The sequence below is a fragment of the Castor canadensis genome, chromosome 9 (genome assembly GCF_047511655.1).
Source record: "Castor canadensis chromosome 9, mCasCan1.hap1v2, whole genome shotgun sequence".
Classification (NCBI taxonomy): domain Eukaryota; kingdom Metazoa; phylum Chordata; class Mammalia; order Rodentia; family Castoridae; genus Castor; species Castor canadensis.
Genome location: NC_133394.1, coordinates 37,444,065 through 37,462,691, shown reverse-complemented (window position 1 = coordinate 37,462,691; position 18,627 = coordinate 37,444,065). Strand labels below are relative to the sequence as shown.

General features: G+C 35.0%; 1 long non-coding RNA gene across 1 annotated transcript; it reads left to right on the top strand.

Moving 5' to 3' along the window:
- Positions 1-15,188: 15,188 nt before the first annotated feature.
- LOC141410730 (uncharacterized) lies at positions 15,189-18,385 on the top strand. Its single transcript, XR_012435519.1, has 3 exons — positions 15,189-15,212; positions 17,629-17,670; positions 18,307-18,385. It is a non-coding gene; the product is annotated as an uncharacterized lncRNA (long non-coding RNA).
- Positions 18,386-18,627: the final 242 nt, after the last annotated feature.

The window sequence follows — 18,627 nt, the reverse complement described above, 5'->3', positions numbered from 1 at the left end:
CCAAAGAGCCTTTGAATTAATTTAGTGAGACCTGTGTTGTAGACAGAAGGATCTGGGCATGGCTGGCTGTGTCAAATCAGTCAGCTGCACCACTGTCAAGAGTCCACAGCCTATGATGTACATTAACTAAGCAGAAACTACCCATTGACAATTGTGCTCCCCTGTGTGGGTATGTCTTTGTGTGTTGTGTCTGTGTGTTCTTTGTTATGGTATTTATAATGATGAAGCTTCTGGGAAAGTCCATATTTATTCCTAGCTTTCTTAATGGGTGACATTTGAGGTACTGTTCCTTCTTAAAAGTTAGATGTTCTGATTTCTTTATTTGCTTGTGTCTAATAAAATGTCATTAGCATTTCAATGCAAGATTGTGGTTTTTCTAGAGAAAATTTCTACCTTCAAATGCCTCCAGGTATGTTCTTTCTAGGAATCAGAGGGAAATGTACTCTTTGTGAGGATAACATGAGGGATAGAGTAATGATTTACTCTATACTTCTTCAGCACTGTCTTAAAGAATCAGATTTTACTTATTCTGATAACAGTAGTTTTCAAAAATTAACAACAACAAAAAAACACATTTAAAGAAACACAGAAAAGGCCAGTGAATTAAGATTTACCCTTGTCAAGAAATAACAGATCCAAAAGTTTAGCAAATCTTCAAAGACATTCTAGATATTGTGGTTAAAATAGTCAAAAGTTAATGTTTCTAAAGGTTGGGACATTAAAAAGGTAGAATAGCAGCACAAGCAATAAAAGACCCCAGAAAATGTGAACTTCAGAGCAGAAACTTACTCTGTTGTCCTCTTTTATTCCTTCCTGTTCCAGTAGAATATGATATTGACCATAGGGGAAGTGACTGCAGCTGAGGAAGGAAAGAAAGAATGCCAAGAGTTGCAGCTGCACAAATTTTAGGATCTGGGGTTTTTCCTCTCTTTTTCTTCTTTCTGGGATTAAACTAAAATATGCACAAGTTTGAAAAATCAAACAGTACCAAGTGATACCAAATGAAAAATAAATTCTCCATGTGAGTTCCCTAGTCCCCATTTCTAATCTAGCTCTCTATTATAAAAGTGTTCTGTTGGTGGTCTTCACATACCTTTAAGCATATGTTAATACTTGCATTTCCTATTTTCAATTTTAGGGAATGTATTGGACAGTTTTGTACTGCTATCACAGAATACCAGAGACTAGGTAATTTATATATAAGAAAATTTTTTCTAACATGATCTGCCACATCTCTGTGCTTTCATAACACTCATAACCCATTTTTTTACATTGTCAGTTTTAGTACTTATTAGTGATATTCTCTGTAGTAGTTATTATTATCTTCCATGTTTTCTTTCTCTGTTGACTTATAAATTGAAACAGCATTTAAAGTGTTCCAATAATTAACTTACCCCTTTTTGATGAACCCAATAGCATGAGTGTACATATTGAGGAAAAAATGTAATCTTATCCCATTATAACTAAAAAAGAATGTCCTAAAGGTTGAAGTCAAATGTAATTTCTTAAACACAATCTTTAAGCCCTTCTATTAAACTATTCATTCAGACAATGATATCCTTTATTTCTGTGAAATTAAACATAGAACACTGAACATCTTTGGTTGTTCTTGATTCAGAGCCCACCTGACCTTTAGCTTCTTGACTCTGAAGATGTTGATTTTTTAAAAAACAATTTTTCTTCTATTATCTTAATTAGCCCATTTCTTCATGAGTTAACTGTTATCTGTTCCATTTGGATCTTCTCACTTTTGCTGTTGGTTTCTTTAAATTTTATGAGTCTTTTTTCAACTGCATGAAAGATGGAAAAAGTTGACTGATAGTGGTAGCATCATTTTTCTGTGGTATTAGAACTCTCCCTGTAATGAAAAGATGGATGATAAAGTATAGTTGTATATAAATCAGAAGTACTATTTTAGGATTCATTTCAATAGTTTGTTCATCATGTATTTGTATAATTATTTTGACTTAAAGTTTTTTTTTGAAATTATTGATCTCATTTTTGTGCACATCCTCAAATTTTTGTGTTCCATGCTACACTCCTTTCACTATAGTACCTCCCTTGGACCAAAGGCCTGAAAGGTTACTTTCTATTTGTGATCAGCAGAGGGCAGCAAAGGGCAATGGAACAAGTGTTTGCTGTCAGACTCTGGGAATCTTTAACTTTGTAGGGGGGAAAAACAGACATAGCTAGTGGAAAGGGGCTCCAGAGCTCTAGAACCAGTAGGGAAGTTACTCACAGTGACAGTGACCAAGAATAGGGATCTGGGTAAGCAAGGACTTCAAAGGGTTAGTCACAGGGAAGCAATTCACAGCATGGTATCTGTAACAGAGATTTGAACAAGTAATTAACAGGGGCCAACCATCAATTAGAGAGCCCTTTAGCACTGCTGACTGCTACTCCCAGCCTGTTGAGGGATTAGAGCCTGGCTTCTTAAAAGTGACAGACATCTACTATCAATGGAGGGAGTTGATGTAAACCTCCTTTCTGACAGTTGATACCATACTGCCAACAGTGGCAAAAGTTCCAGGGCCAGCCCTTTTGGTGAGCAGAGATTGAGTGGGGTAAGAGCACCAAATACAAACTTGCTGTTCTATGCAGATATTTCATTATAAATTTACAAACTTAGAGGAAAAATAGACTTAAGAACATAATTTTATCTTTGTAATATGCTTAAATATTGGTATCACTGGTATATCATCTCTTTTATACTATGTCTTTTAGTTGATGTTTAGGGTGAACACTTCAAGGTTCAATGAAATAAATGAAAACAAATGGTATACCATCTCTTTTATACTATGTCTTTTAGTTGATGTTTAGGGTGAACACTTTAAGGTTCAATGAAATAAATGAAAACAAATTGCTATGGATGCATCGTGTTCTCCCTAATTCCTAACATTGGAACCATAACATTTCTTTCTCTCTCTCTCTTACACCATGGAAAAACAGTAAGAAGATATTTATTTACAGTCAGAAATACAACTCTTACCAAAACCAGCCATGCTGGCATCTTCTAGTCTCCAGAACTGTGAGAAACAAATTTTTGTTCTTAAAGTCACCCTGTCTATAGTATTTTGTTATGGCAAGTAGAACTAAGAAACAGACCCTGTCACTCTTGTTCCATTTACTGCTCTTCCATTAAATTAAAAGAACTGACAATGGCACTGTTTTTTTACTGGTTTATTTTTTTCTCTCTATTCCCCCAGATTTTTATTGTAGCAAAATATACATAATGTAAAACTTAACATCATATCACTGTAAATTATATAGCCAGTGTTATTAAATTCATTCATAATGTTGCACAACCATCATTACCACCCATCTCCATAATTCCTTAACCTGGTAAGAAAGAAACCCTATACTCATTAAATAACTACCCATTTCCTCTTTGTCCAGCTCCAACATCTAACATTTTCTCTCTGCTGTAATTTTGACTCTCTGACTAAGTCATATAAAAGCAATTATAGCCGATTTTTTCCTTTTCTGACTAGTTTCATTTAGCATAATGCCCTCAAGTTTATTACCCATGTTGTAGCATATGTCAGAATTGCCTCCCTTTTTAACTGAGCAATATCCCTTGTAATTATACATATATCTCATTTCATTTATCCATTACCCATAGATGGACATGTAAGAATGCTTCTAAGTTTTAGTTATTGTTGATAACACTGCTATGAACATGGATACATAAATATCTCTTTAAGACCTTACTCTCAGGTATTTTGGGAATATACCCAGATGTCAAATTCCTAGACTTTTTTCAGGAGCCACCATGGTCCTTTTTTCAGTTCTAATATTGTTCTTTCTAATATTGTTGTGTCAAATGTTCTGTACGTATCTAATACAGCTAGTTAATTTATGTGTTGTTTAAGTCTTCTCTTTTCTTATCGTCTGTCTGTTAGCCATTATTTACATTGGGGCTTTAAAGACCCTGTAATTGTAGAATTATCCATTTCTACCTTCAATTGTTAGTTCTTGCTTCTTGTATTTTAATGGCTTGATTTTAGTTGTATTGATGTATATACTTGTTTTATTTTATTTCTGTATTGAACATACAATGTTCTTCATTTCCTTTGTCTTTCATCCTTCTTATATTCTTTTGATGTAATATCTTTTTTGTCGTAGTATAGCTACCTGTATTCTCTTCTGATTACTATGTGTGTAGAATGTCTTTTTCAATCCTTTCAGTTTTCAATCTATTTCTATCTTTAGATCTAAAGATTCCTCCAGTGTATTGTTGTCTAGGTGGGAGATAAATTGCTAGTGTTTCCTACTCATCCCGGAATTCCCTCAGCAATGGTATTTCAGAGATATTGTTATCTATTACATATAAAAGTAATGAATACACAACTGAGAAAAGCTCCCGTGACTTTTTAATAAAATGTTCTCATTACAAGAGCTATACATCTTTCTTAATGGCTACCTTAGAAACTCATCAAAAATCCTGGTAATATATAAAAATCTATTGGAAAAGATTTTTGTAAATGCAGTTTTTCTGTATCTGGTTAATTAGAACCTGTAGGAAGTGGAGGGGGTGCCTAAAAACTCCCCAAAATTAATTTCATGCATTATCACAATTTGTTACCAGATTCTAGAAACACAAGTCTATAATCTCTCTTAAAGAGAGGGGAAGAATGGAAGAGTGGCCCTGCAATAATATGGGAACTGCAAAAGGTACAGTTAAGTGTGTCCATATTCCTTACCTTAATTTGGTTCTGACAGATGCTTGATGGGAGGTCAGTGTCACCTAATGAACCCAGTTTAAATACAGTTAAACTTGCCCAGACTAGTATAGTCTCTCAACTGTTATCCCTGTCTCTCACCTTGTAAAAGTCAACTCAAGATGGATATGAAACCGAAAGAGCTAGAAGAAACTTGGAGGGACTATTTCTAGAAATTGGCACAGGCAGTCATTCTCTGGAAAGAACTCTAAATGCATGGGGCAAAAAAGCAAAAATTGAAAATGGAATTACTTCAAACTGAAATCCTTCTGCACTGCAAAGGAAAACAAAATAATGCAGACTACCTACAGAATGGAAGAAAACATTTGCCAACTATCTGACAGGGTTAATGTCCATAATATATAAAGAACTCAAAAAGCTTAACAATAGAAATCAAGCAATCCATTTTTCAAAAATAGGCAACATAAACACTGAATAGTCACTTCTCAAAAGAAGAAATAATAATGCCCAATAAATATATGGCAAGTACTTAATGCAAATCAAAACCACAATGAGATACCATTTCACTCCAGTAAGAATAGTTTCAAGAAACCAAAATGCTGAGATTATAGGCATAAGCCACCAGTGCCTGGCTTCAAATGAATTCTTCAGGAAGCTTTACTTGCCAGCCCTTTTGACAATCTGTCATATCAAATCCCACTTTAATCTCTCACTTCATCCTTTAACATTTTGCACTGTGTATGAGTGCCTGGTGTTACACAGTTACCAGGGTGACTATGTTGAATTTTCAGTTTTTCTCATTCAAATCTCATTTTGTGACAGTTGAGTCTGGGTACCTTTTGTGTGTGCTGCCCAGAACTATCGAAGTGCCTTTGACCTAGTGCTGGTTCAGAAACTGTATTAACTGATTTAAGTAAATGAAAGAGAGACTACTTTAAAACATCATGCTTTCTTTCCCATCTATGGCAGAAAATTGTTTCATTTATTCACTCAAGAAGTTTAAAAAATTTCTCCAGTTGACAGAGGTCTGTGAAAATTAAGTCAGATATAATCTCTTGCCTTGAAGTCCATAGTGGGAAATAACAGATATGTATTCAAATACCTATTAAAGTATAAGGGAAACCATAGTAAGATCAAATGGCAGTCCTACATGGTGGTCATGGGAAGAAAACACTCCATGTGAGAAGATTTAAGTTGCCTCACTGCCCTTTCCTCCTGTGACTTCCTGAGTCCAGTGGATTTGAATCTTTATTGTTACCTCATGGCTGCTTGGTTTCTAGGTATTTAGAGTACCTGTATAGCAACCTCTTCATCTATGAAGCAGCCAATTTCTTTTTGGAGAAAAGGGAAATCTGTCTTTAAATAAAATGTTTTGGGAAGAATATCATAAGTTCCATGATACTGAAAAAAAAATAGAGATGGCAAGTAAGCACTTGAAAAGATGTTCATCATCCTTAATTGTCAAGGAACAGCAAGTTAGATACACAATGAAACATCAATGTACATCTACCACAATGGCTGAAACCTAAATGTGCAACTATTTTATGGCCTGGAAATATAATTATTGAGTATTTATTCCAGAGAAATAATGACTTGTCTCAATTTAAAATGTTTATAGCCACTATTTGTAATCACCCAGTGTAGAAACAACACAGAAATTCTCCAAAAGGCAAATAATTTAACAAACTTTTGAGTTATTAAAGTAAGTTATATGTATTGTGGAAATAATGAAACCCACTAAAATCTGTAAAAAGGGGAAAAAGTGAATTTGATCAAAGTACATTTTATGCATGTACAGAAACACCACAGTGAAACCACTTGTATAATTAATATATGCTAATAAGAAAAGAATAAACAGTAGTGAAGAATATTACTGACAAAGAAATGAATTTATAAATATCTGCAATAATATGAAGGGATCTCCAATTATGTTAAGTGATAGAGAAGAATTAAAATGCTATATACTATATGCTCCTGATTATACAACATTCTTGAAAAGACAAAATCACAAAAATGGAAAACAGATGAATGATTGCTAAGGGTTAGAAAGGTGGTGTAAGTGGGAAGACAGTGGTGGGACTGTAATAGGGTAATGTAAAAGACATTTGTAGTAATACTAATATCCTGGTATTGTTTGCATGTGATTTGGCACCTGAGAATTCATGTGTTGTAAGCTTGGTTCTCAGTGTGGCAATGTTAATGGTGAGACCATTAGTAGGTGGAAGATCATCAGGTGATTGGAGTGCTGCCCTGTGAAGGGATTAAATCCTTGAGACCCTGGTGAGTTCACACAAGAGGATTGTTATAACACAGCAATTCTGGCCCCACTCCATTCTGTGTGACTTTCTTTCTCACTGTATGATCTCTCACATGTTCCTTCCGTCTTGCCATTCATTGTGATATGACACAACCAAGATGGCCCTGAGCAGAGGCCAAATCAAGGTGACAATCTGATCTTGGACATTCAACTCCTCAAGACTATGAATGAAATTAACCTCTTATCTTTGTAATGTACCTGTCTTCAGGTATTTTTACAACAGTGAAAATTGGACTAATACACTTGGTTATGATATATTGTACTATAGTTTGGGGGTATATTGGGGGAAAGGAATAAAGATTGATATAATCTCTCCATAGTAGTTCTTACAACTAAATATGAGGCTACAATTACCTCCAAAAGATTAAGAAGTTAAAAGAAGTAATCAAATCTGAAAGAAAATGGGTGTGTTAATCTGTCACTATGACTGAGCCTCAGTATTCTGATGTCACAATGGTGAATGAGCTTAACTACTGCAGTAGCCTCAGAATTCAGATAGTTATTCACAGTGCTCTGCCAAGTGCACTATGGGTTGTGTTCAGAGTCGAGAATTAGAGGAAAATGAATATTTATGTCAGATACAAAGATTTTTACTCAATGCTTCACTGAGCCAGGTATTCTTTTACTATACTACTTTTGAGTTTGATCATCAAAACAATATTGTGGTCCCAGAAATGATTGTCTTGCTTCCTCTTAAATATGTGAACTAATTGCCTTCAGCACTGGTTTCATGAAAAACTACTAATGTTCATACTATTTAGTACTGTTGAACTCAACACCATAGGCTTCGTATTATCAGAAAAGACACGTTCTTGGCATCATGGAAGGTAATTTTGTAAATGTTGATGAAGATAACTTCCCTAGTTATGAGTAGCATTTTGTGTTGTGTTCAGTCTAGTTGGTTTTAGCTATTATAATCACAGAGCACTATTGGAAAGCCATCATAGCTCAACCAAGAGTCTAAGCACTTCAATATGTCTTGAAAGTTTTTGATGTTTCCAGTATTATTTGTTATTATTTAGAAACTTTTCACCCATAATTTGAATATTAATATATATATAAGATGGAAATCAATTTTCCAGAATCATCAGTTACCTCAGTTTTCATGCTAACGTTACACCAAATTGAAACTACTTTTTCACAGGTCTTCTATTCCAAAAAATTGTTCTTGTCATGTTTACCAATGACTTTCATGTTGATAAAACCAATGTCCAATTGTCAGTTTATATCCGTCTTGGCCTTGCTATAGCATTTGTCATGGCTGATTGTTCTTATCATTTAATACTCTCAGAATAGGCAATCCCCAAAGCTCTGTTTGTGAATCTGTCCTCCATCCACATTCCTGAGGGACATCATCTCTTCTGCAAGCAATTAAAATCATTACTCGATGACTCCTGGATTTCAGTGATGGAGTCTTTATTTGTGAAATGAGACTATCATTTTTAGCATGGTGTCCCCTTTCAAATTTTCCATAAACCTCTATACCATATTTTACCATTGACTAACTGTTCTGTGGTGTTTGATGTATATCACTAAGACATTTCTATTCAAATGATAATACAGGATGAAAAAATCCTGTCTTCCATGGTCACCTATAAAAACCTGCTCATCCATGGCCCTGTGGAACTAGGAAGTGGCTGGCATAGGAAGAAGAGGCATCTGTTCCTATTCAGAGATTACTTACTTATAGCAAATACCAGGTACATATACCCTACATCCTCTCCTGATTATTACAATATGCATTTTCAAGAATGTGGATTTTCACTAATAATTAGTTACTATTATAATTATAAGTACTTATAATTAATTACTATTTGACAAGGAATCGTAAAGTTTTTTTCCATGTTGTTTGTAAATGTTTTGATTCCTCCTTTATTTCACAAGCATTTGTGGAGATCCTGTTCTGTGCCTTTATATAGAATACAGTCAAGAATCAAGAGAATCTGGCATTGTGCTTCACATCTGTAATCCCAGCACTCAGGAGGTTGAGTCAGGAGTATCACAAGCTTCAACAGGAGTATTCAACCTTGGCCACACAGTGAAGTCCTGTCTCAAAAAAAAATTAAGAAAATCAATCACAAATATGACAGGCAGTTATCCTTTTCCCTGTGCTTATTTACAGATTAACAAAAAGGGGGGAAAGTCAGATTATGACTTCTAATAAGAAGACATAGTTTGATATGTGGAGAAGATTGGAAAGTGTTAGAGAGGTTCATCCAAGTGATATTCTGTACTGATAACATTTAAACTTGACCTAGGAGGTAAAAAGCAGTGACCATCCCAACACTAGACAGAGGTAGCAGCAGGGCTGAGGTGAGTGCAGCTTGGTTCTTTAGAGGGAAGGTTTTAGTGAAGTCTGATATGGTGTGATATGATCCTAATACATGGGGGCATGATGTCAGAGAGGAGACTTAAGAATTGTTAGGAATTTGTTCATATACAGTCTCCATAGGTCAATCTTAAGGGCTTGGGATATTATTTCAAAGGACAGTTAACTAGAGGATTGCTCAAAAATGTTAAGTTTTACTGTATTGCTCTCACTATTTTTAAACAGTGGAAAGGAGGGCAGGCAGCATTGGAAGTAAGGCAAGCAGTTAGGAGAGGCAATATTCCTGATCACCATGGGGTAACAGTCCTGATCATCTATCAGTGACAGTGGAAATAAAAGATGCAAAAGACAGGCTTACTTGGCACATTTTCCTCTCAACCTTGAACACAAATACCCAGCCTAAAGCATGGTGATTACTTAGTTGACTGCAGGGAGATGGAATGAATTGACTAACCTGGGTATCTCTTTATCTTTCCCTCTCTATTTTCATTATTTATCAAATATCATGAAAAACAAAAGATATCTCATCCAGAAGCTTTTTAGTCACTCGAGAAATCAATGTTTTCCACTGTTGTCCTCCTCCTACCTTTTTAGCTATGCCATGTCATGGTAAGACGTGCAAGATGATATATAAACTTTGCAAAATTCTGTATTTCATCTAAGTAACAATGATAGGTATAATTCATCAGGAACATATTTCCTGTGATGTATTATGTTAAGCACCTTATGTATCACATCTTGTCCACCCCTCACTTCTCCCCTATGACATAAGATTATTTTCATTGTTTGACAGAGTGACTTGATAATCAGAGGTCTATTGGCTTACCCCAGGTCACTGCACAGCAGTCACTGGAGTCCACATTTAACACTAGATGTGTTTATCTCAAAGCACAGGCTTTTCTTTCTTTCCTTTTGGGTCTAATCAAAGATTCCACAATCATTTTGATTCTGTCTCACAACCAAAATCAAACTTTCATTAGTGACAAATAGAAAACATAACTTCTGTATACTTGGTATTCAGTGAAAAATGGAGCAGAATCCTTAGTTAACAGAGACATGAAAAAGAAATCAATCCATCCAAAGTGTAGAGAAAAATATAAAGATAATATGGGGTGGCCAGGATGAGGGAAATTGCCCAGAGATTTTGTGGTAGAGTCTGTAATGTTATAAAAAGGACAGAGAGAAAGACCATGTAGGCCCTGGCATGAGGTCCCTGGTAAGTTCCCTGACAAAGCCTGATAGAGGATGTCTTGCATTTGTTAGGCTACTTGCATTCTCTTATTACCAAGGTGAATTTACTGGAAGGTTATCAAAAACATACTAGGAGCATCACTTATGGCGCATGTAACTTTCCCAAAGATCTCATGCAGATGTTAGAAATCCAGGTTTTATTCATTTTTAAATTGTTGTACTGGGGGTACATTGTGACATTTACAAGTTATTATAATATAACATAGCTCATTTCATCCTCTGAATCATTCTCCTTTTTCCTTTTCCCCCTTCTTGGAATGCTTTCAACAAGTCTCATTTTTCCATTTACAAACATGAGTACATTGTATTTCCACCACATTCACCCTCCTACACTTTCTTTATATTCTCCCCCCTCCCACTAGTACCATCCCCCAAGGGAGGACCTGCTTTTGCCTTCCTGTTCTCTGTTTTGAAAACAAGAGACATTTTTTATTGTTTAAAATAGATATACAGAGTATATTTATTGTAAAATTTCCCTGTGTATATTTATATAACTTAAATGGATTCATCCCCTCTATTTTTCTTCTTTCTACCTTAATCCCTTTCTTATGGAGATTAAAACAGGTTTAAAAGTTCAATATTCATTCTTGTATGGGAAGTACATTGACCATAGTCACCTTAACTTCCTTTTTTTTACCCTCCCTCTCTTGTATGTGACCCTCCATTATTATAACCTGTTTTTCATAATATTGCTTGTATTTGTGTTCAGGATGTATTCCACATATGAGAGAAAACATGTGGCCTTTGGCTTTCTGAATCTGGCAAACTTTGCTTAAGAAATTCCATCCATTTCCTTGCTAACAACAAAATTTCATTCTTCTTTATGGCTGAATAAAATCCTAGTGTATGTAAATACTACATTTTCTTTCTTTTTTAAAATTCGTTTATTCCTATGTGCATACATTGTTGGGACCATTTCTCCCCCTTGCCCCCCATCCCCTCCCTCTCCCCCCATCCCCCTCACTTCCAGACAGAACCAGTTCTGCCTTTTTCTCCAATTTTGGTGAAGTGTAAATACTACATTTTCTTAATTCATTCATCAGTGGTGGGGCATCTTTGGCTGTTCATTCATAGCTTTCATAACCTTCCCCCTTCTCTGGAACATTTTGATTTCCTTATTTCTTGGATGACCCAACTGATCATGGAGTATGTTTTGTTCAGTATTTAGGTGTTTGAGTATTTTCTGCTGTTTCTTTTGTTTTTAAGTTCTACTTTTATTGCATTGTGGTCAGACAATATGCAGGGTGTTACTTCAGTTTTCTCCTATTTGTTAAGTCTTGCTTTGTGACCTATAATATGATCTATTTTGGGGAAAGTTTCATGGGCTGTTGAGAAGAATGTATATTGTGGGTGTTACAGGATGGAATCCAGGTTTCAGATAAGAGAACAGGGGCTGGGAAGATCTCAGTAATTTGTCCAAATTCAAGTCCTGGGAAATTCTAGGGAGAGACTCAAATCCAGGTCAGCTCTATCCACATGCCAATCCACTTTTTTTTTTGTTGTACTAAGGTTTGCACTTAGGGTCTACACTTTGAGCCACTCTACCAGCCCTGTTGTGTGATGGGTCATTTTGAGACAGAGTCTTGTGACCTATTTGCCCAGGCTGGCTTCAAACTGTGATTCTCCCAGTCTCTGTCTCCTGAGTAGCTAGGATTGCAAGCATTAACCACCAGTGCCCAGCATCAGTTTACTTTATCTGTGTTCAGCCTGAGAAGAGTGATAATCTACCATAATGTTCATTCTCAAATTCTTAGGGCCTTGTAGAACACTTGAATCCTATTTTTAAAGGAAACATGTTTTCCACCACTTCTGTTTCTTAACTTTTGTAATTATGCAAATATTTAGGGAGAGTAGACCTTTGGTTTCTTACCAGAAGCCATTTATTATCCTGGATACTGCTGATCCCTTAATGGGTTTTACAAAACTTAGTGTTCTCTAAAACCTTTTCACATAAAGAAAATGTTTCCTTTATGTTAGAAAATTGCATCTATTCTAGAACTGAATTTTTGTTTTGATTTGTCCATTATTCTAAAAGATGTGCAATATTTTTTCAATTTTCATATACTACTTTTGAGGTAGTCCTCTACATCCACTGAAAGGATTTCTGTAATATTCTAAAATTTATATATATATATTTTTTAATGTGTATATATAAATAAATTCAATAATGTCCTTGTTTCAGAGACTTAGTTCTTAAAAGATTTTATGCTAGGCACTTCTGCCTTACACCTTAATCTTAGCTATTTGGGAGGCTGAGTTTGTGAGAATCACAGTTTGATGCCATCCCAGGCAAAAAGTTTTTAAGATTCCATGTCCAACAATACAGTGTGTGCAGAGTTGCCTACCTTTCATGCTTTCGGCTGTGGCCAGAAGCATAAAAGGATGGTAGTCCAGCCTTGCCTGGCTACAAAATGAGGGCCTTCCAAAAATAACCAGAGCAAAGTGGGCTCGATGTGATGAACAGGGGATAGAACAACTGCTTAGAAATTGTGAAGCCTTGAGTTCAGACCCTACTACCGCCAAACAAGTAAAGAATATTTTATATTCTCTCTATATCCATTTGGAATTTTAAAAACTATAGTGACTTTGTGCATTTGAACAAAGTTCAAAATCACAAGGCCCTTGAAATACAGAAAACAGAATTCTTTTTGAGTAGGTAACTGTCAGCACTGAAGGCAGATACCTTTTGCAAGAGTTTATAGATTTTAGGAAAAGAGACATAATTATCATTTGGGCATAATCATGATCACAAATAGAATAATGAATTTTTTTTGGGAAAAACATCTACTAACCTCCTGCAGTAACAAATGTTTTCTTTTCCCTCACAGGTCCCTCTTAGAGAAAGCATGTGTTGTGCCCTCCATAAATTCCTTCAAATGAATGATCAGAATTTAGTGGCTCACTTCCCAACTTCTCCACATAAAGGGAGTGGGTGATTTGTGTTCCATTTTACCTCAGCTCACTTCAGACTTCACTTAGAAAGACTTACTTGTGAAGTCGATGAGCCAGTAACCACCTCAATGGAATAAAGAGTTCTACAAATGCCCCATGTATTTTATGGAAACAAATAAATTTCACTTTGTGTGTAGGGATTCATGCAAATTTAAATGTTTATTTGCTCATATATGCAGTATATTTTCTCTACTTGTGCTGAATGTTGATAGTAAATTTTATTTTGAGAATTTTATTGAAGAGGTTGATTTAGCTTACAAGAGATGGTCATTGTTTTAATATTGCAGATTGAGGATACTCAACATTATCTAAAATTCTTGGGACCAGAAGGGTTTCAGTTTGGAGATTTTTTTTCAGATTTTGGAAATTTGAATATACACACAAGAGTTCTTGGGAATGTGATGCAAATTGAAATGTGAAAATCATTTATATTTAGTATACACTTCATAGACATAGCCTAAAGGTAATTTTATGTGATATGCCTGTATTTTGACTTCAATCTTTCACATGAGATCTGGTGTACAATTTTCAACTTATGGTATATCATATTGGTGCTCAGAAAGGTTTGTATTTCATCACATTTCAAATTTTGGAGTTTTGTTTTGGGGACTCTTAACCCATACATTAGAAAATTCTGTTCCCAAGAAGATGGGGCCTTCATGATCAATTTTGATAGTCATTAGAATGCTAGATAGGAAGTTATTTATTTCATTGCATTTGACTTATGTTTTTAAAATAGATTATGCTTAATAACTATTAAAATATTAATAGTAAAAGAGTAGCTATGAAATTGAAAAAAACATACACCTTTTTAGTGTGCAACACTCACATGGAGTACCTTGTGGTCTCTACTGCATTTTGCCTGTTGTGTTTCTTCATTTGTGTGTTTTTTTTAAGTAGCGTTCATGTTGTAGGCTACAATTTTTTTCAGTGTAAAGAGAATCAATTGGAAAATGATTATGAACAAAATCTTTTTTTTTTGTTTTATCATTTTTACATTTATTCACCTGTGAATAAAATCTTAACAAAGGAAATTTACAATAACTTGTATGCTAACAATAATAAATCTTATATGAACTAAGATTGAAATGTGTTTCAAAACCCTTGAATCCAAAGTTATATATTTCTAGCCCTGTTTGTCATATAAAAACTTTGTTTTCATAAATCATATACTTTTGCATTTTGGTCAGCCCTTCAAATTATTTTTGAGTCCACAGAAACTAAATCAATTAATGGTTCTCTAAAACAAATCTTTAAAACGTAGAGTATGATGCTTGCTCAGTACTTAACATTCTGAAAGATAGCAGTCTACAGTTGTTTGGTGCTATCCACAAAGTGTGTTCAGTGTTTCCTGGTTTAGGCTTCACCCACCACACCCTTGGTCATGGCCCATAGAGCTGTTCATTGGGCCAGACCCCAAAGCTGCTAGAGGTGGAAGTGGCATGCTTTTGCTCTGCAGCAGGCAGAATTAGTGTCTTCCCATGATCAGAGCTGCTCCCACAATTAAGACACAAACAGAGATTGTGCTTGATTATCTTTCTAGGTGTAAGAATATCGTGAAGATCAAATGTGTCATCCCACTGCACATCATATGGATGGACAAAGTGGAGGAAGGCGATTCTGATGCCAAGAAGTCCTTTCTCTTGGGGTGGCCAAGGGAGAACTTCAGGGCCACCTTCCCGTAAGACCCACAACTAGGCCTTGTATTTATATGGGCTACCTATGACAGAGCACAGTTACCTTTTATGTTCTATTCCAGATCAAAAATGCCATTAAAAATTTCCTACAACTTATTCAAAATAGGAAAATATTTAAGTCTGACTGCATATTAAGCTGTAGATTCATTTTTTTGGACCTCCCATAAGATTGTTCATTTGCCTTGTATTTTCCCCTAAGAGATTTTTACATGCAAATATGTGCAAATGAGTCAATAGTCAAATAGGCTTTAACCAGTGGTTGTTCAGCAGTACTCTAGAAGTTACTTGGGGTGGGTGGGTGTTAGGGACTGTGAGAGACAAACCAGTGAACAAGGGACTAGGCCTTTCCTCCACCATTCTCTCTCTCTAATGATCAGGTATTATCTGTGTTTTAAAACTATATGAATAGATCTTTTTTCAGCAAGTGTCATTGCATAGTCCAATTAAGTTTGAAATTTTCCTTTTGTTCTCTCAATTTAATTCTTTACAGAAAGACAGTATTTAATTATACAAATAAAAAATTTTGTCATCAAAATTCAGATGCCTGAATTGCCATGTGACAGATTTTCATATTTGTTGTCTGTAGACAATATGTATCACTCATGGTGTCTTTAGACAATCTGAAATAGAGATTTATTCATGCAGTACAGATTAGTTTTCCAACACATTCATAGGTTGGCATGAAGATGGGAATGTGGCTATATACCTAGCCATCTTGAGCTCATACACTTGATTTCACAGTTATTGTGTAACACAAACCTGGTGCCACATTTCATATATATTTTACTCATAGAGGGTTCATCACATGTACTCAGCATTCTTCTTTACTCTCTTCACCACTCTGTGCCAAAACATGATGCACCATCTCAAAGTTGAAACAACTAATTAAAATTTTAGCAAGTTTTATAAATTTAGTAAATTCTTTGATGCAGCTTTTGACTCAAGGAAAATTTCCAAAGATTATTGGGAAGAAGATTATGTTTGTATCATTGTCTTCTCTTCCATGGCAGATTTATCTAAACATTATCACTTCTTATTGCTTAATATTCTCTCCATGTGGCAGGTTAGAGGAAGGAGTTTAAATTGAGAATATACGAAGCCTTTGCTGAGATAGTTTAAAAAAGCCTTTTATATTTTTGATGAGTAGATGACATGTCAAAATTAGATTTACATTGTTATAATACAAAAAAGCTCAGCATCTATTGCTTTTCTGTTTTCTGTTGTTGTGATTCTTTAAACTGGCATAATTAGAAGTGATATCCATGTACATATGCAGATTAGGGGCCATCTTGGTCATCAACATTCCTGATGAAACCCATCCCAACAGCACAGAGCTGGAAAGTGGACTTGCTGCTCCTGATAGAAATACAAAATGTGGCAGTTCTGGGGAAAAAAGTCTGATGTTTCCATAGTAATTTCAAGATAGGATTGCTCAATGACTCAGCAATTCAATCCTGAATGTAGATTCATGAAAAATGCAAACATACATCCACACTAAACTTTGTGCACAAATGTTCACAGCAACATTGCTTGTAATAGCCAACATCGAAACAAACCAAATGTTTAACAATGTGGTGTTGGATAGGAACAAGGGAGAATGGGAATAATGATCAATAGGTTAGGTAAAGGGCTTGCTTTTGGTAAAAAGATATTGATGGTAGATAAACAATATTGAGAGTACTAGAAGTCACTCATGGTCAGTTTCATGCTATATATAATATGCCAGATTTTTTTTAAAAAATAGCTAACAAGTGATCAATCCACATATGAATGATTCTCAAAATATTTTTATTTAGATATTTAATACAAGTGTGGAATAGCAAAGGGGATACTAATCATTAGCAATTTAGGCACAAGTGAATTGATCTTGGTCAGAGGGTCACACTAATGAATGTTTTCTAGGAAGTAACTTTCATTTTACAATTCTGAAATTTTCATAAAGGAGTAAAACATTGTAGGTTTCTTTCCTCTAAAAAGATACTCTTGTTCCTTGTGCAAGAGTAGTCCATTCAAAGAACAAATTTCTCAAGTAATATTAAATCTGAACAGTAGTTTTTATATTTGAATAGTACTTAAAGCTCCCCAAGGTTTAATTACCCTAATTATCAGTTGTAGTAACTGAATCTTAGACTTGGCTGTGACACATAGCTTGTAGTAGGGTATGGCTGAAATCCAGTGTTTAAATTCCAAATCAACATCTCTTCCCCTCTGAAATGCACTTATCACTGGAAGATCACCTGTAAAGAGCAGGGTCCCTCAAACTCAGTTATTAGTGGGATACTACTTCCACCTGTACCCACAGCGGTAACAGTGGGCGCTAATATTTTCATTTGGAATGATGCTCTTAACATCTTAGCATGAATATGTTGTGCTTAATTTTTCTTACTTTTTATATTACAGATCTTTGGAGCAAAAAGAAAAGTGGTGCTCATTCCTTGAAAGGTATTTTGCCAGTGTACATATTTTAATACTTTAATTTGTGATAAAAGAAGGAAAGTCCCTGAAAGCCAACACCCTTAAACTATTCCACTTTTTAGTCACAGAAATTATCAGACTATCCTCAAATAAAATCTTATTTGCATTTACCCTGGATGCTACTATAAATAGTGTTCTCTAATTAATAAGTATGCTTTGTTTATATTTGAGGAAGTTTTGGTTGAAACTCTTACCTTTTCTGTTCTTCAACTTGTAGATTGGAACTAATATTCTTGAAACATATATTAAATTCTCATAAACACAGGTTACTTACTCTGTTGAGTCAATTCAAAGAAACTGCTGCTTCCTAACTAATCTTGAGTCCAGGAAAGTGTTGAACCCTGTCATGCAGGCAAGAGTGCTTAGAGGACTGGATCTGCTTCCCATATCTCACATCCCAGGGCAACCTGGTATCCTCAGGGCCACAAATCATTTTCCTGAAGTATTTTTGTCTATTTTCAAACATACAATTGATTTTGCTGAGTCTTTTTGTATGTTCTTAAATATAACATAATAAAGATAGATAATTTTAACAACATAGGTTTTGAAAGTATGGTACTAACTAATTCATTTTACAATTTGTGGTTATTATTGAATCATTAGAAACATCAATCTAACAAAAGAGAAGGACAATCGGAAGACCATTGAGATCCAGATCTTCACCAAAGACATACAGCATTCTGTAAGTGTTTTTAAGACCAAAAATGAAAATTTCAATTTCCTGACTTACAGTGTGTTTGAGGGGGAGAAAGAGAGCAGAGAGAGAGAGAGAGAGAGAGAGAGAATTTTATAAAGTATTGGAGGAAAAAGAGAGAATTTATAAAGTATCACATGGAACTTAATCTTTTAAAAAAGGAAACAAGTGGGGGATGTAGTAAAGCAGGTTAAGAAATAGTAATAGAGGTGAATTTGATCAAAGTACAT